The sequence below is a fragment of the Heptranchias perlo genome, chromosome 4 (genome assembly GCF_035084215.1).
Source record: "Heptranchias perlo isolate sHepPer1 chromosome 4, sHepPer1.hap1, whole genome shotgun sequence".
Taxonomy (NCBI): Eukaryota; Metazoa; Chordata; class Chondrichthyes; order Hexanchiformes; family Hexanchidae; genus Heptranchias; species Heptranchias perlo.
In genome coordinates, this window is record NC_090328.1 from 53,259,478 (window position 1) to 53,281,472 (window position 21,995).

At 43.4% G+C, this 21,995-nt stretch overlaps 1 protein-coding gene across 5 annotated transcripts in view; it reads right to left on the minus strand.

Moving 5' to 3' along the window:
• fbxl17 (F-box and leucine-rich repeat protein 17) overlaps positions 1-21,995 on the minus strand; it is a 667,009-nt gene that overhangs the window by 391,816 nt on the left and 253,198 nt on the right. The window lies entirely within an intron of this gene.

Sequence of the window (21,995 nt, forward strand, 5' to 3'; positions counted from 1 at the left end):
AAAAAACTCTCCCCCCCAAGTCACTTACAACGGCACTTTCAAATTCCCAACTGTCAATCCTTTGGCCCTCCATTCACCACGACATTTCTGCAGCTACCAATCTGCTCAATCACACCCTCACCTCCACCTTTGATGCCCTTGTCCCCAGTAAAACCATTACTTTCCCCCACCCTGGTCGTTCCCCCTGGTATGGCCCTCATTTCCGCTCCCTTAATGTTTATGGGCGGACAGCTGGTTTAGCCATTCATCGCTAGATCAGGCTGGACCACATAGAGCACTATTGGGTCCTGCTCTCCTCTGTCAAAACTGCTCACTATTCCAGGATCATCCTGGAATGCAAAGATAACCGCCAGCTTCTCTTCTCCATTACAAACTGTCTTCTTAAACCCCTCTCCTCTGCCTCCTCCACCCTCACCGCCAACAACAAGTGCGTGGAGCTCATGGACCACTTCGGCACTAAGTCAGGACCATCCCTTCCCTAGCCCACCAAGCCAAACTTCCCTGATGGTGCCCCGCTGTCCTAGCCCTGAACTCGCATCTTTCTCTAGTTTCTCTCCTTTCTCCCCTCATGCCCTCTTTGAGCTCGTCTTAAGCATGAGACCCACCTCCTGCTCCCTCGGCCCTATTTCCACCAAACTGCTGACCACCCAACCTCCCTTCCTGGCCCCCATGTTAGCTGATATTGTTAACAGTTCCCTCTCTTCAGGTTTTCCCCCTTCCCTTCAAATCTCCCGTCATCACCCCCTCCTCAAAAAATCCACACTTGACCCCTCTGTCCTCGCAAACTACCATCCCATCTTCAGCCTACCTTTCTTCCCCAAAGTCCTTCAATGTACTGTCACCTCCCAAATCTGTGCCCATCTTTCATGCAACTCCACGTTTGAATCCCTCCAAGCAGGTTTTCGCCCCTGCCACAGTACTGAAACGGCCCTTATCAAAGTCACAAATGACATCCTATGTGATCGTGACCGCGGTAAACTATCCCTCCTCATCCCTCTCAACCCGTCGTCAGCCTTTGACACGGTTGACCACACCATCCTCCTCTAACGCCTCTCCTCCGTCGTCCAGCTGGGTGGGACTGCGCTCACCTGATTCCATTCTTATCTATCCAGTCGTAGCCAGAGAATTACCTGCAATGACTTCTCTTCCTGCTCCCGCACCATTACCTCTGGAGTCCCCCAAGGATCTATCCTTGGCCCCCTCCCACTTCTCATCTACATGCTGCCTCTCGGCCACATCATCCAAAACACAACGTCAGGTTCCACATGTACGCTGACAACACCCAGCTCTATCTCAACACCACCTCCCTCGACCCCACCACTGTCTCTGATTTGTCACACTGCTTGCCCAATGAGCAAAAATTTCCTCCAACTAAATATTGGGAAGACCGAAGCCATTGTTTTGGTCCCTGCCACAAACTCCGTTCCCTAGCCTCTGACTCCATCCCTCTCTCTGGCCACTGTCTGAGGCTGAACCAGACTGTCTGCAACCTTGGCATCCTATTTGACCAAGATGAGCTTCCGATATCCGCTCCATCACCAAGACCGCCTACTTCTACGTCCATAACATCCCCCATCTCCAGCCCTACCTCAGCTCAACTGCTGCTGAAACCCTCATCCATGCCTTTGTTACCTTTAGACTTGACTATGGTGTGAATTGCACAGAGGCCTTTCAAGGACAGAAAAGAAGAAATTCCCTGGCAAAGCCTAGGAACTCCCCTTGCCAAGGGTGAGTGAGTGTAAAATCTGCCCATGGTCCACCCAAATCGGAATTCAAAGAACTGGTCTAAACAAAGCAAAATCCTAGGAGAACTGGGTTCCGACTCATATTCAGAGTGGAAATTGGACTTGACATCCTCTCCCAACCCAGGAATTTTGGGGCCTCAATTCCTAAGAATCTAAACCTAGAAATTACTGTTTATGTTAGGAGCATAAAAAAACTTAATATATTTATATGACATTCCGCTATTTCAAGGTATGACCGAAAAGTTTTAAATGGGCTTATACCTCCACTGAAACACCACACAGAGGAAATGTCATAAATACCGTTAAGTCCAATATCACAAAAGTTAATTTCTTTAAAACAAACGAAAGCAATTTGGCCAATCATTACAAATACTACCACAATATTTTTCCTGGATTGATACTTTTTTTTCCAAAATTTATCCCCAGTAATTTATTTTCTAATAATTTGGCATGACAATATAAATGGGAATTACCTAGAGCTATGCGAGAGATTTCAATCACAGCAGCTGTATTATCAACACTGAGATAAGCAACATTTTATTACTGTTTCCAACACCATTAATTATTTAAGCTCATTTTAGAATAATGCTGATAGCTGATTTTGTCCCTTTAAAATATAATAGCTTGGACTTTCTTCAAGATCTGATTCAATAAGCTGTTGTAAGTTAAAAATAAATGTATATTTTTTTCTTTTCTTTCAGTCATATCATTCCTCAGCAGAGATGTAGCTCAAGAAAGTGTGTAGATGAGCTTTTGTACCTCTGCTGCTTATTGCCTTCCTCACCAAGTCAAACCCCTCCCTGCCTTCCCCAGGTCCCTTCCATCCCTGAACCCCATCTCTCTTTCTTGTTTCTTTCCCATCTTCCCTCATGCCCTCACTAAGTTCAGCTCCTCCATGAGACCGACCTCCTGCTCCACTGATCCCATTTCCAATAAACTGCTGATTACCCAACTTCTCCTCCTGTCCCCCATACTCATTAGCTTTGTAAATGATTCCCTCTCATCGGGCACTGCCCTCCACCCTTTCAAAACCACCAACATCAACCCACCGTTGGAAAAAAAAACACCTTCAACTCCCCTCAGCTTGCAAAACGACAGCCCCATCTTCAGCCTCCCTCTCCTCTCCAAAATCCATGAAAGTGCTGCCATCTCCCAGATCAGTGCCCACCTCTCCTGCAACCCCTTTTGAATCCCTCCCAACAGCACCAAAAACAGCCCTCATCAAAATCACAAACAACATTTTGTGACTGTGGTGCAATATACCTCCTCAACTTCTCTGCAGTCTACCATACCAGCCTCCTCCAATGCCTCTCCTCCAATGTCCAGCTCGGTGGGACTGCCCTCGTTTGGTTCTACGCTCAACTTTCCATTCATAGCCAGAGCATGCCTGCCAATGGCATCTCTTCCCAACCCCACACCATAATCTCAGAAGTCCCCCACAGGAGCTAACTGCATAAAACTTAGCACAAAATGGACATTCACTTCACATCAGCAACCAATGTGACTAATGTGAGAAATGGGGAAAATTCACACAGCTGTAGGGAATGCTCAAGAGGTTGGAGTCAAGGCACTTAGCGGGGAAGAGGCAAGAAATTTGCCACATTGAATGCAGCCCATTTTGTTATACCTGACCTGACAATGCTCAAAACTGGAACTGAATACTTAAATGGATAGTGTTCCATTACCAGCATCCCCTTTCCCCAGTATCCAAAAGTTAGATTAGTATCAATAAATTAATATTGGCCACCCAGTACAAAATTTACAAGTGGGCAAAAAATAATCTTCAGCAGCCCCTGGATCATATTCCAACACTTACTTTCCATATGTAAGGAGGTAATAATTTATACCAGTATTTCTGTAAAATAAAAAATATTTTCAGCATAATGTATAAATAGCCACACTGCTTTCACATCACATATTCCCATTTCAAACACTTCCTAACATAGACTATGTTACTGCATGAGTTGTAACTAATAGAAAAAACTCACTGCATTCTTTGACCTAACTGAAACCAAGAACAAACAAGCAAATTACTGCAAACTTAGCCATTTTGCTTCCAGCAAAAGCACATCCATAACTTATTAAAAGGTAGCCCATGTTCCTATACTATGTACCTCATTCTAAGAATAAAGACATCCATACTATGTTGGTAATTGATCCTTACTGTAGATACAATAAGTTTTTAGAAATATTTACAGCACAGAAGGAGGTCATTCGGCCCGTCGTGTCAGTGCCGGTCGAAAGAGAGCTATCCAGCCTAATCCCACTTTCCAGCACTTGGTCTGCAGCCCTGTATGTTACGGCACTTCAAGTGCATATCCAAGTACCTTTTAAATGTGATGAGGGTTTCTGCCTCTACCACCCTTTCAGGAAGTGAGTTCCAAACCCCTACCACCCTCTGGGTGAAAACATTTTTACTCAGCTCCCCTCTAATCCTTCCACCAAACATTTTAAATATATGCCCCCTGGTTATTGACCTCTCTGCTAAGGGAAATAGATCCTTCCTCTCCACTTTATCCAGGCCCCTCAATAATTTTATATACCTCAATTAAATCACCCATCAGCCTCCTCTGTTTCAATGAAAACAACCCCAGCCTATCCAATCTTTCCTCATAGCTAAAATTCTCCAGTCCTGGCAACATCCTCATAAATCTTCTCTGTACCCTCTCTAGTGCAATCACATCTTTCCTGTGATGTGGTGACCAGAACTGTATGTAGTACTCAAGCTGTGGCCTAACTAGTGTTTTATACAGTTCCAGCGTAACATCCCTGCTCTTATATTCTATGCCTCAGCTAATAAAGGAAAGTATTCTATATGCCTTCTTAATCACCTTATCTACTTGTCCTGCTACCTTCAGGGATCTGTAGACATGCACTCCAAGGTCCCTCTCTTCCTCTACACCTCTCAGTATCCTCCCATTTATTGTGTACTCCCTTGCCTTGTTTGACCTCCCCAAATGCATTACCTCACACTTCTCCGGATTGAATTCCATTTGCCACTTTTCTGCTCACCTGACCAGTCCATTGATATCTTCCTGCAGTCTACAGCTTTCCTCCTTACTATCAACCACACGGCCAATTTTTGTATCATCTGCAAACTTCTTAATCATGCCCCCTACCTTTAAGTCTGAATCATTGATATATACCACAAAAAGCAAGGGGCCTAGTACTGAGCCCTGGGGAACCCCACTGGAAACAGCCTTCCAGTCACAAAAACTCCTGTCAACCATTACCCTTTGCTTCCTGCCACTGAGCCAATGTTGGATTCAATTTGCCACTTTCCCTTGGATTGCATGGGCTTTTACTTTTTTGACCAGTCTGCCATGTGGGACCTTGTCAAAAGCCTTGCTAAAATCCATGTAGACTACATCAAACACACTATCCCGTCGACCCTCCTTGTTACCTCCTCAAAAAACTCAATCAAGTTAGTCAGACACGACCTTCCCTTAACAAATCCATGTTGACTGTCCTTGATTAATTCATGCCTTTCTAAATGACGGTTTATAATGTCCCTCGGAATTGATTCCAATAATTTGCCCATCACCAAGGTTAACAAACTGGCCTGTAATTACCAGGTCTATGCCTTTCTCCCTTTTTAAACAACGGTACAACGTTCACAGTCCTCCAATCCTCTGGCACCACGCCTGTAGCCAGAGAGGATTTTAAATCTAGCCTATACTCCTAAAATTCGTGGATGACGCACAATGAAAAATAAAAGCTTTGCATATGTCAGTAATCTGCCCATTTGTTTTCTGATTGGTTCCGAATTATGTGACTGACTGGCACAAGCCAAAAGTTCCAAGAATCACATTCCACAATAAACACAGACGAACCATTGCAGTTCTGAGTCAGAAAATGAAAATTCAATTGAAATAGCTACTAAAAAATTGTAACACTAAACTTAACTAAATTGAATACCTGGGTACATGGACAAGACTGTGAATCAGTTTATGAGCAGTCCGGGTCAGAGGTGTCAGCTACTGAGGCCAACTCCATTTTACTTTTTATTGCTTATAAGCATACTAGTACATAAAATATTTTAACAATGACTTTTCATCAAGTACTTTATGCTAAACAAACATCCAAATTTGCTAACTAAAAGCATTCTCTAGCAGGAAGTGTTGCACTGCTTCCCGTATGATCGGCATCCAGGAACGGTCCCTACTTTCATAAAAAGGTCCGATGATACCAGATTTCATCAGTCACTTTCAGGAGCTGACCAGGTAGAGATACACTCAGAGACTTATTTTTTCTCAATATACAATGGGCACATTTGCGTTACTGCATGTATTTGTAAACTATGCTTGTGCATCTGTTTACTGTGCAATAACACTGGTGTGTACTTTTATATATACAGAAGGTGTAGTATATACTTCAAAAATGTTATGCTTGCAATGCAGGGAGAGATCAAAAACTACGTAAAATTCTTCACCGTTTTCTCAGTAAACACACTCTGCAACATTTGCACTTATAACAGAAAAAGGAAAAATATGTCAAACCTTATTCTATATATATATCATTTTCCACACCACGATCAACCCAATCAATCATTGTTCCAGCTAGAAAACATTCTGCGCATGGGAAATTTTTATCAAAGAGAAAGCACACCACAGTTAAACTGTTGTGCATCCAGAGCATTTAACACTGAACTCACAGCATCCGGTACTTGGCAACAGATGAAAGACAGTCGTCTAAAGCGACTGCAAAGTCCGTGAGAAAAAAAATCAGACCTCTGATACTTTATAAGTCACAGATATTTCAAAGTTTGCATTCAACTCCTTGTTTTTGCTTCAAAACTACAGTTTAAATCGTAACAGAGGACCCACCATTAACTTCAAGGTTGCTACGAAAGGCAAGCTGCCCTCTATTTGGTGAGCATCTGAAAGGGATTGGGATCACTGTATCGAAGAGGGAACAATTACCAGTGAGGTATCAGATTCATGAGATACAAGAAATAATGAGTGAGTGGGCACTTTCCGAGACAGAGGCCCCTTGGACCCGAAATACCCCATGATGGAAACTTCATAAATAATAACCTGCTAACATAATCATAGGAAGACTAGGGTTTGGAAACATACAATTTCTGAAAGCACGATTTCATTAGCAGGCCATTAATTATAAAGAAAAAGAGGCATTCTCCCGATTTGTATTAAAAGAGGATTGTCATGCCATGCAATTACTAATCACAACTGGGTTACAATGTCCTCTTCTGCTTGTTGCTTTAAAAAAATTTCTTACTTTACCTATCTGTCTGTCTTTTCTCCGTCTCTTAATTCACTCTCTTTCTTTCCCTCTCTTTATTCCTCTTTCCGTCTATACTTTATTTGACTCTAATTCATCCTATTTCCTTCCCCGTCTTTCACTCAGTTTCTTTCTCCATCCTTTTCTTTCATTGATCAAGAAGATTAGCCATTGGGCACGGCGTTCACAAAATCTCAGATGCATAAGAACATAAGAAATCGGAGCAGGAGTAAGCCATACTGCCCATCGAGCCTGCTCCATCATTCAATAAGATCAGAGCTGATCTTAGACCTCCACTCCACTTTCCCACCCGATCCCCACATCCCTTGATTACCCTAGAGTCCAAAAATCTATTCATCTCAGCCTTGAATATATTCAATGACTCAGCATCCACAGCCCTCTGGAGCAGAGAATTCGAAAGATTCACAACCCTCTGAGTGAAGAAATTCCTCCACATCTCAGTCTTGAATGGCCGACCCCTTATCCTGCAATAATGTCCCCTAGTTCTAGACTCTCTAGCCAGTGGAAACAATCTCTCAACATCTACACTGTCAAGCCGCCTTATATTCTTATGTGTTTCCGTAAGATCACCTCTCATTCTTCTAAACTCCAGAGACTATAGGCCCATTCTACTCAACCTCTCTTCATGGAACAACACTCTCCTCCCAGGAATTAATCCAGTGAGCCTTCATTGCACCGCCTCCAAGGCAAGTATATCCTTCCTTAGATAAGGAGACCAAAACTGTACGCAGCACTCCAGATTCTTCCATCACCATCCCTGGGTATGTCCTGTCCCACCGGCAGGACAGACCCACCACAGGTAGCGGTACAGTGATATACAGTCAGGAGGGAGTGGCCCTGGGAGTCCTCAACATCGACTCCGGACCCCATGAAATCTCATGGCATCAGGTCAAACATGGGCAAGGAAACCTCCTGCTGATTACCACCTACCGTCCTCCCTCAGCTGATGAATCAGTCCTCCTCCATGTTGAACACCACTTGGAGGAAGCACTGAGGGTAGCAAGAGCACAGAATGTACTCTGGGTGGGGGACTTGAATGTCCATCACCAAGAGTGGCTCGGTAGCATCACTACTGACCGAGCCTTGAAGGACATAGCTGCCAGACTGCGCCTGCAGCAGGTGGTGAGCGAACGAACATGAAGGACAAACCGACTTGACCACGTCCCCACCAATCTACCTGTCGCAGATGCATCTGTCCATGACAGTATTGGTAGGAGTGACCACCGCACAGTCATTGCGGAGACAAAGTCCCATCTTCACACTGAGGACACCATCCAACGTGTTGTGTGGCACCACCACCATGCTAAATGGGATAGATTCAGAACAAATCTAGCAGCTCAAAACTGGGCATCCATGAGGCGCTGTGGGCCATCAGCAGCAGCAGAATTGCACTCCACCACAATCTGTAACTTCATGGCCTGACATATTCCTCACTCTACCATTACCAACAAGCTGGGGGATCAACCCTGGTTCAATGAGGAGTGTAGAAGAGCATGCCAAGAGCAGCACCAGGCATACCAAAAAATGAGGTCCCAACCTGGTGAAGCTACAACACAGGACTACATGCAGGCTAAACAGTAGAAGCAACATGCTATAGACAGAGCTAAGCGATTCCACAACCAATGGATCAGATCAAAGCTCTGCAGTCCTGCCACATCCAGTCGTGAATGGTGGTGGACAATTAAACAACTAACGGGAGGAGGAGGCTCTGTAAACATTCCCATCCTCAATGATGGCGGAGTCCAGCACGTGAGTGCAAAAGACAAGGCTGAAATGCTTGCAACCATCTTCAGCCAGAAGTGCCAAGTGGATGATCCATCTCGGCCTCCTCCCGATATCCCCACCATCACAGAAGCCAGTCTTCAGCCAATTCGATTCACTCCACGTGATATCAAGAAACGGCTGAGTGCACTGGATAAAGCAAAGGCTATTGGCCCCGACAATATCTCGGCTGTAGTGCTGAAGACTTTTGCTCCAGAACTAGCTGCGCCTCCAGCCAAACTGTTCCAGTACAGCTACAACACTAGCATCTACCCGACAATGTGGAAAATTGCCCAGGTATGTCCTGTCCACAAAAAGCAGGACAAATCCAATCCGGCCAATTACTGCCCCATCAGTCTACTCTCAATCATCAGCAAAGTGATGGAAGGTGTCGTTGACAGTTCTATCAAGCGGCACTTACTCACCAATAACCTGCTCACCGATGCTCAGTTTGGGTTCCGCCAGGACCACTCGGCTCCAGACCTCATTACAGCCTTGGTCCAAACATGGACAAAAGAGCTGAATTCCAGAGGTGAGGTGAGAGTGACTGCCCTTGACATCAAGGCAGCATTTGACCGAGTTTGGCACTAAGGAGCCCTAGTAAAATTGAAGTCAATGGGAATCAGGGGGAAAACTCTCCAGTGGCTGGAGTCGTACCAAGCAAAAAGGAAGATGGTAATGGTTGTTGGAGGCCAATCATCTCAGCCCCAGGGCATTGCCGTAGGAGTTCCTCAGGGCAGTGTCCTTGGCCCAACCATCTTCAGCTGCTTCATCAATGACCTTCCCTCCATCATAAGGTCAGTGGATGTTCGCTGACGATTGCACAGTGTTCAGTTCCATTCGCAACCCATCAGATAATGAAGGAGTCCACGCCCGCATGCAGCAAGACCTGGACAACATCCAGGCTTGGGCTGATAAGTGGCAAGGAACATTCACGCCACACAAGTGCCAGGCAATGACCATCTCCAACAAGAAAGAGTCTAACCACCTCCCCATGACATTCAACGGCATTACCATCGCCAAATCCCCCCCCATCAACATTCTGGGGGTCACCATTGACCAGAAAATTAACTGGACCAGCCACATAAATACTGTGGCTACAATAGCAGGTCAGAGGCTAGGTATTCTGAGGCGAGTGACTCACCTCCTGACTCCCCAACGGCTTTCCACCATCTACAAGGCACAAGTCAGGAGTGTGATGGAATATTCTCCACTTGCCTGGATGAGTGCAGCTCCAACAACACTCAAGAAGCTCCACACCATCCAGGACAAAGCAGCCTGCTTGATTGGCACCCCATCCACCACCCTAAATATTCACTTCCTTCACCACCGGCATACCGTGGCTGCAGTGTGTATCATCCACAAGATGCACTGCAGCAACTCGCCAAGGCTTCTTCGACAGCACCTCCCAAACCCGCGACCTCTACCACCTAGAAGGACAAGGGCATCAGGCACATGGGGACAACACCACCTGCACGTTCCCCAAAAGTCACACACCATCCCACTTGGAAATATATCGCCGTTCCTTCATCGTCGCTGGGTCAATATCCTGGAACTCCCTACCTGGATGTTAGGGAACTTGGGGAAATAAATAGTGATGTCTTGAGGAGTGTACATATTACAGAGAGGGAGGTGCTGGAAGTCTTAACGCGCATCAAGGTAGATAAATCTCCGGGACCTGATGAAATGTATCCCAGGACGTTATGGGAGGTTAGGGAGGAAATTGCGGGTCCCCTAGCAGAGATATTTGAATCATCGACAGCTACAGGTGAGGTGCCTGAAGATTGGAGGGTAGCAAATGTTGTGCCTTTGTTTAAGAAGGGCAGCAGGGAAAAGCCTGGGAACTACAGACCGGTGAGCCTGACATCTGTAGTGGGTAAGTTGTTAGAGGGTATTCTGAGAGACAGGATCTACAAGCATTTGGAGAGGCAGGGACTGATTAGGAACAGTCTGCATGGTTTTGTGAGAGGAAAATCATGTCTCACGAATTTGATTGAGTGTTTTGAAGGGGTAACCAAGAAGATAGATGAGGGCTGTGCAGTCGACGTGGTCTACATGGACTTTAGCAAAGCCTTTGACAAGGTACCGCATGGTAGGTTGTTACATAAGGTTAAATCTCACGGGATCCAAGGTGAGATAGCCAATTGGATACAAAATTGGCTTGACGACAGAAGACAGAGGGTGGTTGTAGAGGGTTGTTTTTCAGACTGGAGGCCTGTGACCAGCGGTGTGCCTCAGGGATCGGTGCTGGGTCCGCTGTTATTTGTTATTTATATTAATGATTTGGATGAGAATTTAGGAGGCATGGTTAGTAAGTTTGCAGATGACACCAAGGTTGGTGGCATTGGGCATTGTGGACAGTGAAGAAGGTTATCTAGGATTGCAACGGGATCTTGATAAATTGGGCCAGTGGGCCGATGAATGGCAGATGGAGTTTAATTTAGATAAATGTGAGGTGATGCATTTTGGTAGATCGAATTGGGCCAGGACCTACTCCGTTAATGGTAGGGCGTTGGGGAGAGTTATAGAACAAAGAGATCTAGGAGTACAGGTTCATAGCTCCTTGAAAGTGGAGTCACAGGTGGATAGGGTGGTGAAGAAGGCATTCGGCATGCTTGGTTTCATTGGTCAGAACATTGAATACAGGAGTTGGGATGTCTTGTTGAAGTTGTACAAGACATTAGTAAGGCCACACTTGGAATATTGTGTACAGTTCTGGTCACCCTACTATAGAAAGGATATTATTAAACTAGAAAGAGTGCAGAAAAGATTTACTAGGATGCTACCGGGACTTGATGGTTTGACTTATAGGGAGAGGTTGGATAGACTGAGACTTTTTTCCCTGGAGAGTAGGAGGTTTAGGGGTGATCTTATAGAAGTCTACAAAATAATGAGGGGCATAGATAAGGTAGATAGTCAAAATCTTTTCCCAAAGATAGGGGAGTCTATAACGATGGGGCATAGATTTAAGGTGAGAGGGGAGAGATACAAAAGGGTCCAGAGGGGCAATTTTTTCACTCAAAGGGTGGTGAGTGTCTGGAACGAGCTGCCAGAGGCAGTAGTAGAGGCGGGAACAATTTTGTCTTTTAAAAAGCATTTGGACAGTTACATGGGTAAGATGGGTATGGAGGGATATGGGCCAAGTGCAGGCAATTGGGACTAGCTTAGTGGTATAAACTGGGCGACATGGACATGTTGGGCCGAAGGGCCTGTTTCCATGTTGTAAACTTCTATGATTCTATGATTCTACCTAACGGCACTGTGGGAGAACCTTCACCACACGGACTGCAGCGGTTCAAGAAGGCGGTTCATCATCACCTTCTCAAGGGCAATTCAGGGATGGGCAATAAATGCCGGCCTCGCCAGCGACGTCCACATCCCATGAACGAATTTTTTAAAAAGGTGGTCACACTAAAGCCCTGTACAACTGTAGTAAGACTTCCTTACTCTTGTACTCCAACCCCCTTGCAATAAAGGCCAACATGGCATTTGCTTTCCTAATTGTTTGCTCTCCCTGCATACTAAATTTGTGTTTCTTGTACGAGGACACACAAATCTCTCTGAACACCAACATTTAATAGTTTCTCACCACTTAAAAAATATTCTGCTTTTCTATTCTGCTTGCCAAAGTGAATGACCTCACACTTCCCCACATTTTACTCCTGCCACCATCTTGCCCACTCACTTAACCTGTCTATATCCTTTTGGAGACCCTTTTTGTCCTCCTCACAGCTTACTTTACCACCTAGCTTTGTATTGTCAGCAAACTTGGATACATTACACTCGGTCCCTTCATCTAAGTCATTAATATAGATTGTAAATAGCTGAGGCCCAAGCACCAATCTTGGCGGCACCCCACTAGTTACAGCCTGCCAACCTGAGAATGACCCATTTACCCCTAATCTCTGTTTTCTGTCCGTTAACCAATCCTCTATCCATGCTAATATATTACCCCCAACCCCATGAGCCCTTACCGTTGCGACATTGACATTGCTTCATCACCATTGGATTGATGTTCTAGCAATTTGCGGCGCAAATTTAGTGCGATGTCAATGGTGAGTATTAAAGTCCAATTAATGTTGTTCGCCACCAAACCTGCCATTGCTGCAATTTCTGGCCTAATATCTGATAAGGAAAACCTTCAATACCTGGAAATATCTAGCAAATCTTGTAAAGAAACATAACATCTCCATGCAGTGCTATAAAAAGTATAAAGTCTATAAATTGGTTGAAGCAAATACTACCACCACTTTCAAACTGTTTCTGGCACAAAGCCTTCATATTAGTTTAAAGTCAATCCAAAGCTGGCAGCCTTCAAATCATTCAGCATTAAAACCAAAGAATGCTACAAAGATACAGTAGATTTCTCAGCAGCTGTAGAGGGAAAAGACAGGTTGACATTTCTTTGGAACCTGCTACATCTGAAACATTAACCTGACTTTTCTCTGGACCTGTTTCTTTTTATTTCCAACATTTTCAGTTTTAATGTCAAATTTTTAGATTTTTACATTTTTTTAAAACTCACTCGCAGTGTTTATCAATGAACAAAATTGGAGTTTCATGAGGTAAATATGCTGATGGTGCATGTGGAAGACTGGATTGTTCACTTCAGTCATGTAGAGAGACTTGAGAAGCTGGGACTATTCTCCTTACAGCAGAGAAGGTTAAGGGGAGATTTAATTGAGGTGTTCAAAATTATGAGGGGTTTTGATAAGGTGAAATTGTTTCCATTGGCAGGAGGGTCAATAACAGATTTAAGGTAACTCGCAAAAGAACCAGAGACGAGATGAGAAGGATTTTTTTATGTCGCGAGTTGTGATCTGAAATGCACTGCCTGAAAGGGTGGTGGAATCAGATTCAACAGTAACTTTCAAAAGGGAATTGGTAAATACTTGAAGAGGAAAAAATTGCAGGGCGACGGGGAAAGAGCAGGGATGTGGACTAATTGGATAGCTCTTACAAAGAGCCAGCACAGGCACGATGGGCCAAATGGCCTCCTTTTGTGCTGTATGATTCTATGATTAACAAGGTAGCCCACAATAAAACTGCAATGTGAGTATGACACAACACACACTGGACTATGACAGAGGGACTCGGGGCAGCAATAAGCACTTCATCTTGTACAAACGTATCCTTCTTTAAAAAAAGGTTGACTGATTAAATAAACAAACATTCCAAGAGCAACAAGGATCCAAAAAGAAACTAAAATCCACAAAAATGATTCGAAAATTCTCATCTCATCAGAAAAACCTGCAATTACCAATAAAGCTTAGTCATATCCTTGGAGTTCTAAAATCAGACATCTTGCTGCTTATGTTTTTGTACACTAACATTTTTTGTCTTGTATCACTGCCGATGTCTCCCAAATGAATGTGCACACTAATTTATATTTAACAAATGATTTCTACCAGAGGTCTTCGCAATGTATTCATCTTAACAGTGGAGTTTGAAAGCAGAAAAATAAATGACTTGGGTGGATTCAAGTAGCACTACTAAAAAAAATATTCTTTTGGACTTCATTTCAAATTTTCTTTCCATCCCTTTCCTTGTTTTTGACAAGAGGACTTGTTATGAGTTTCACATCAGAAGCAGAGTATTGTAAATTACTGAAAGGGAGGGAAAGTCCAGGTGGAGCTTTTTGTTCAAAGTCCTCCACCATTTTATAGAACATAATGGACTGAGGAGAGTTTTTGATTGCCTTTTTTAAAAAATAATGTCAGTGTTCTTATCACCATGGAGATATTCAAGCTGGATCACCTTCCTTGCTGAGCCACTCACTAGTCACTGATGGGGAGCATCAGCAGCTCCATGGGAAACAGTACAGGGTACAACATACTGGTCAAAGAACCATTCAATACCAGGAAACCACACAAGAGGTTGAGAAATCTCAAGGAGTTGAGCAGTGCCAGACCAACTTTTGGGTTGGTCCAAATCACCAATCCCACTATTTACTAAGGTACTACTGCAGAACATACGAGGGACACTCAGCGTCAGTGATGTTAATGGAACGGACTATGAAAAAGGAAGAACAAACAGTAGATGTTCCCACCCCAGACTTTGTGGCCCATTACATCTACAATTTGCCCTCCATCAACTTCTGACTGACACCTGCCCAAGCGTCCCAAGTCTAAGACTGAGGTCAGTCAAGCATCACTGGCACAGAAGCAGAGTCCTACCATTCCTAAGAACAGGGCACTAACATACCACACACCAAGAGGCATTTGTTAGATTCCTCAAGAATAGAGCTCAGCAGCATCCAATGTTGCATTTCTCTGAGGCTTGTCACAGTTCTGACAGTTCCAGTTTAATTTCAAGCATCTTAATAACCACACTGTTGTGCACAATCTTCTATATCTTTTTATTCTACAGCCGGAACTTCATTGTCAGTGGAAATAGGCCATGGACAGTTATTCACTCTCTGATTTCTCCATCCCTGTGTTGACATTTCTAGCACGTCTTGAATCTGTATTCCAGAATGATCTAAATCATGGTTATTCGCTAACATTTTGTTGTAGGTCCACATCTATCAATCGCCCACCATTCTATTATTGTTTCAGCTTGGCCCAGTTGCTGGCACTCTCAGAAGCACAGAGTCAAATAGTTGTGAATTCAAGCCCCGTTCCAGTACATAAGTCTAAAATGTAAGCAGACAGCCAAGAGCAGTTCCAAGTGAATGCTGCCTTGTGGGCAGTGTCATTATCAAATAGGCAGTAATTTGAGGACCTGTCTGCCTTTTCCAGTAGTTCATGTGGAATCCTGTGACCAACATTCCTACCTCAAAAAACTGACTGGCCGTTCATCTCCTTGGGGAAATGGTAATTTAGCTGTGTTCTACCTCCATAGCAGTAGTCACTTGACTTCAAAGTAATTTAATATACATGAAGTATTTTGAGACATTTCTAAGAGACATAGTAAAGTTCAAGTATTTCTTCTTACATACATAATCTAGTTTCAACGATATTCCAGAACTGGCAGGCTGTGGGCCACAGGCCCACTGGCTTCATTGAATATCACTGATCTAAATGTTTTTCTCCTTCACTTCCTATTGCTCTTTGGATTGCAGATGCTGCACTCTGTTAGACATGTTACACATACGGAGCTGTAGCAACCAGGGAAATAATTGTCATTGGGTTATATATTGCCCCACATGTGTTATAAAAAAGGTAATTACACGTTATTGCTTCCTCACGATTTAAACCATATTTAATTCTAACAAATTCTAATTATGCAGTTGACAATGTAAGCATTTATTCTTTGAGAGACTGAACATATTTGATATAAGGCTGCTGAACATTACATTATAACCTGTCTAAACATCAAGAAACTTAATTTGAACAAATTTACTTTGGACTGAATCCAGAGGCATGTTTGAATAGCACACCAGCAGCATGAATACTTAAAATCAGAATACATAGGACCCACAGAATGGGTAGGTCCATGGTGATATTGAGCATCTAACAATGCATCACAGTAATAACCAGGGTGAATTCTGTTGCCTAAAGTCATGAGCATACAGGCTTCAATAATCCTACACAGGTTTGCATAACACAGAAAGTAATATAAAAACTAAGTCAAAGATGAAAGGACTGATATGACAGAAACACCTATTTATGTTGATGGTTTTAAAAAAACAAGGTTTGCGGCTAGTACAATGATAATGATTAGGCACACCTTTGCTCATGTTTCCCATCCTCTCCAGAAGGCACTGAATCTTGCAATGGTGTGGCTCCCTGAAAACTGGCGGTCCTTCTTTACATCATCCAAGCGGCCATTATTGATGTGCAAGCTCAGAGTGTCAGCAGGGCATTAAAAATGGCTGAACAAAAGCTGTCAGGCAGCGTGAAAACCTATTGTAAAATTCTGTAAATCAGAATTTCGGAGCGTATTTCCAAGCTTGAAACAGATTTATTGAGCAGCCTTATTAACACAGATCATTCTATTTTTGACACTTATGCCACATTGCTGAGCTCAGTGTAGCTGGCTGCTGATTGCTCCTTCGGGTCACAGGGTCTCACATTTCAATATGATTTTTATTTGTTAAACACTACATTCGGGAGGAATATTTAGCGTACGTATAATACTGGCAGCGAGAACCCATGACTCTGATTAGTTTAGAATTAGGTTAAAATTTACTGTAAAACACTCTGTACAATTTGCAAAGGAATTCAGGTGCGGTTTTTTTTGAACAGCTGCAATCCCTCAAACATATAAATAAAAACTGAATTATATAATACAATAAATAAATCTGGAGCAATTAAAAATTTAAAAATAAATTAAAATTCGGATTTGATTTTGGAAAGGCATCTAAAGTTGGCTAAACTGACTTTTTTTTACTGCCTGCAAAAAGTTTTTCATGGTTAGTTTGATAGACTTTAGATAATATATTGTGTACCTGTTCAACACTGTGTATATCCACAACAAAATTAAATAAAATCACATTTACAATTATTGAATTTTGTATATTTAATAACATTTTGAATTGTGAGAAAATGGAGTTTTAATACTTTTAATCTAAAGCCAATAATGATAAATCTCAATGTAATTATTTGGAATTGATTTCCAGAACTGCTATGCATGCTCAAAAACTGATTAACAGTTGATGGATTTTGAAGAGCAATTTTTAATTAGAATGTTACCAAGGATTATTGAACGAGAAATGTGTACATATGCAAAGTATATCCACATTATATATATCAGACAGAATGTACATGATTTGGAACATAGGGTCGGGGTAGGCCATTTAGCCCATCGAGCCTGCTCTGCTCAATAGGAGTTTTTCAAGATCTTCTTGCCCTTAGTGTAGACTATTATATATCACAGAGTAGAAAAACACTTAACAGTGAAAACAATTCCATTTTGGAAAACTTATCCCTCGCAGGCTATTTGGTCAGACCATGTAGGTACAGTATAGCACCTTCATGCAACACAATGGTTTCATTTCTTAAACAACCTAAGGCTGCCTTTCTGAATGCTTATGTGGCACTGAGTTCCATGTGGTGGCAGGCAGAAAATAAAAGAGAAATGATTTTTTTTAGGGAATAAAAAAACACTGCACACAGTATATTTATAATAAACAGCCTGGAGGGAATCTGCAGAGCTTAATGGAAGATGTCCTAAAGAAGCAATTTCCCACTGCCTGCTAAATCCAGATAACTGATCTGCAATCAAGTCATTATGAGTCAGGCCCAAGTCCCATTAGAATCAAGATACATCGGCAATTGTTGGACTCACATTGACATAGAACTGACGTTCCCCTCTTTGCAATTTTCAATGTGTCAGGAGCGACATGTACTCTACAAGTACTCCATTAACTCGTGAAAAACCAAGCATAGCCAGGTGACGGAGCTGGTAGAGGGATTTATTTACCTCTGCTTTAGCTCTTTCACAACTGCGTCAGAGACACGTTATTGCTTTGTGACATCAGTGATAAACTGAAATCCAGTGATAAACTGATATCCAGTGATTTTACACACCACTGATTTAAGTTCTCCATCCTTCTTTCCTGCCTCTTATAGTAAAATAAAAATCTTGAGGTGATTAATGCAATCCATTTGTAATATTCAGATCTTTCTGGTAGAGAATGAGAAGATAATTTTCAACATTTTATTTCCAAGACAGGCTTCCACTCAAACTGTGGCAGATGGAGCTCAATGTGAGGAAGTGTGAGGTCATCAACTTTGGATCAGAGAAAGACAAATAGGAATATTTTCTCAATGATGAGAGACTACTAAGAGCTGTGGACGAGCAATGGAATTTAGGTGCCCATGTACACAAATCACTAAAAGCTCATAAACAGGTTCAAAAAATAATCAAAAAGGCTACTGGAATGTTGGCCTTTATCTCAAAGGGGGCTGGAATACAAAAGTGAGGAAGTGATGCTTCAGTTGTACAGAGCCTTGGCTGGACCCCATCTGGAGTACTGCTTTCAGTTTTGGACACCAAACCTCCAGGAAGGATATACTGGTATTGGAAGGGTTACAGCACAGATTCATCAGTATGATACTGAGATGTGAAGGGTTAAATTACGAGGACAGGTTGGACAAACTTGATTTGTATTCCCTTGCATTCAGAAGGTTGAGTAGTGATCTAATCGAGGTCTTTAAAATGATGCAAGGATTTGATAGGGTGGGTACAGAGAAGCTATTTCCTTTGACGGGGGAAATCAAGAATGAGGAGATATCATCTTAAAATTAGAGCTAAAACATTTAGGAGGGAAATCAGGAAGCACTTTTTCACACAAAGGGCAGTGGAAATTTGGAATTTTCTTCCCCAAAAGGGAGATGCTAAGACAATTGGAGCTTTCAAGACGGTGATCAACAGATCTTTATTCGGTAAGGATATCAAGGAATAGGGAACAAAGGTGGGTAAATGGAATTGAGGTGCAGATTAGCCATGATCTAATTGAATGGAGCAAAAGGCTTGAGCGGCTGAATGGCCTACTCCTGTTCCTATGTTACCTTCCTCAGGAATAGCAACAAATCTATAATTATTGCGTCTTTCAGAGATTCTCCGGGTCATCCATTTTGGCGTCATGTGTAGCAGTCGTATAGTATGATCGGTTGGTGCATTTGAATTGACCCACTTGCAGCTTACTTTTATGCTGCTCAATTAAGTCCTGCGTATTAGAGTCATTTGTTAGGCCATATTAAATGCTCACAGCTCTGCATCTATCCCAAATACAACCCTTCAATGGAAGATTTTCCCCTTCTCACTTGTGTAAGCAGAAGGTAAACTGCAGTCAGGTACCACAACATTGCTTTTGCTTATTTCTGATTTTCTCTGTTTCAGTCCGTATTCTTTAAATCTCTCTTGCATTCATATGTATGGCTAGGTTGTGTCATCAAAAATGCAACTTGATGGCAAACAGACAATAGCAAGCAATTAAGTTAATGGTAGACTATCCAAAAGTTGCCTTATGCTTTCTTAAAAAAAATCTTACTTTTCACGGTATTCACAGTTTCAGGTCTCCTCTATAGCTCTGTTATTGCATTTATTGAGCTGGATGACGGTGATTGAAGATTTCACCTTGTAATGTATATTCCATGTAATTAGCATGAGAGGAATCAGTTGCTTCAGAAAAGATCTATTTAAAAAAGAATCTATGCTGGTATTTTAACAAGCACACCTGAGTACTCAAATGCTCAGTAAGGACATGTACAATTCCCCATTTGCTCAGTCTCTGATCTTACCTACACCAAGCCAAGAGCAACAAGGCCTGTCTTCACACTGAGGACACCATCCAACGTGTTGTGTGGCACTACCACTGTGCTAAATGGGATAGATTCAGAACAGATCTAGCAGCTCAAAACTGGGAATCCATGAGGCGCTGTGGGCTATCAGCAGCAGCAGAATTGTACTCCACCACAATCTGTAACCTCATGGCCAGGCATATTCCTCACTCTAACATTACCAGGGATCAACCCTGGTTCAATGAGGAGTGTAGAAGAGCATGCCAGGAGCAGTACCAGGCGCACCTAAAAATGAGGTGCCAACCTGGTGAAGCTACAACACAGGACTACATGCAGGCTAAACAGCGGAAGCAACATGCTATAGACAGAGCTAAGCGATTCCACAACCAACGGATCAGATCAAAGCTCTGTAGTCATGCCACATCCAGTCGTGAATGGTGCTGGACAATGAAACAACTAACGGGAGGAGGAGGCTCTGTGAACATCCCCATCCTCAATGATGGCGGAGTCCAGCTCGTGAGTGCAAAAGACAAGGCTGAAGCGTTTGCAACCATCTTCAGCCAGAAGTGTTGAGTGGATGATCCATCTCGGCCTCCTCCTGATATCCCCACCATCACAGAAGCCAGTCTTCAGCCAATTCAATTCACTCCACATGATATCAAGAAACGGCTGAGTGCACTGGATACAGCAAAGGCTATGGGCTCCGACAACATCCCGGCTGTAGTGCTGAAGGCTTGTGCTCCAGAACTAGCCGCGCCTCTAGCTAAGCTGTTCCAGCACAGCTACAATACTGGCATCTCCCTGACAATGTGGAAAATTTCCCAGGTATGTCCTGTCCACAAAGAGCAGGACAAATCCAATCTGGTCAATTACCGCCCCATCAGTCTACTCTCAATCATCAGCAAAGTGATGGAAAGTGTCGTTGTCAGTGCTATCAAGCGGCACTTACTCACCAATAACCTGCTCACCGATGCTCAGTTTGGGTTCCGCCAGGACCACTCGGCTCCAGAACTCACTACAGAATGGTCCAAACATGGACAAAAGAGCTGAATTCCAGAAGTGAGGTGAGAATGACTGCCCTTGACATCAAGGCAACATTTGACCAAATGTGGCACCAAGGAGCCCTAGTAAAATTGAAATCAATGAGAATCAGGGGGAAAATTCTCCAATGGCTGGAGTCATACCTAGCACGAAGGAAGATGGTAGTGGTTACTGGAGGCCAATCATCTCAGCCCCAAGACATTGCTGCAGGAGTTCCTCAGGGCAATGCATATTCAGCTACTTCATCATTGGCCTTCCATCTATCATAAGGTCAGAAATGGGGATGTTCGCTGATGATTGCACAGTGTTCAGTTCCATTCGCAACCCCTCAAATAATGAAGCAGTCCGTGCCCGCATGCAGACAGACCTCGACAACATCCATGCTTGGGCTCATAAGTGGCAAGTAACATTTGTGCCACACAAGTGCCAGGCAATGACCATCCCCAACAAAGAGAGTCTAACCACCTCCCCATGACATTCAATGGCATTACCATCACTGAATCCCCCACCATCAACATCCTGGGGGTTACCACTGACCAGAAACTTAACTGGACCAGCCACATAAATACTGTGGTTACAAGAGCAGGTCAGAGGCTGGGTATTCTGAGGCGAGTAATTCACCTCCTGACTCGCCAAATCCTCTCCACCATCTACAAGGCACATGTCAGGAGTATGCTGGAATACTCTCCACTTGCCTGGATAAGTGCAGCTCCAACTCAAGAAGCTCAACACCATCCAGGACAAAGCAGCCCGCTTGATTGGCACCCCATCCACCACCCTAAACATTCACTCCCTTCACCACCAGCGCACTGTGGCTGCAGTATGTACAATCTACAGGATGCACTGCAGCAACTCGCCAAGGCTTCTTCGACAGCACCTCCCAAACTTGCAACCTCCACCACCCGAAGGGCAAGGGCAGCAGGCACATGGGAACAACACCATCTGCATGTTCCCCTCCAAGTCACACACCATCCTGACTTGGAAATATAGCGCCGTT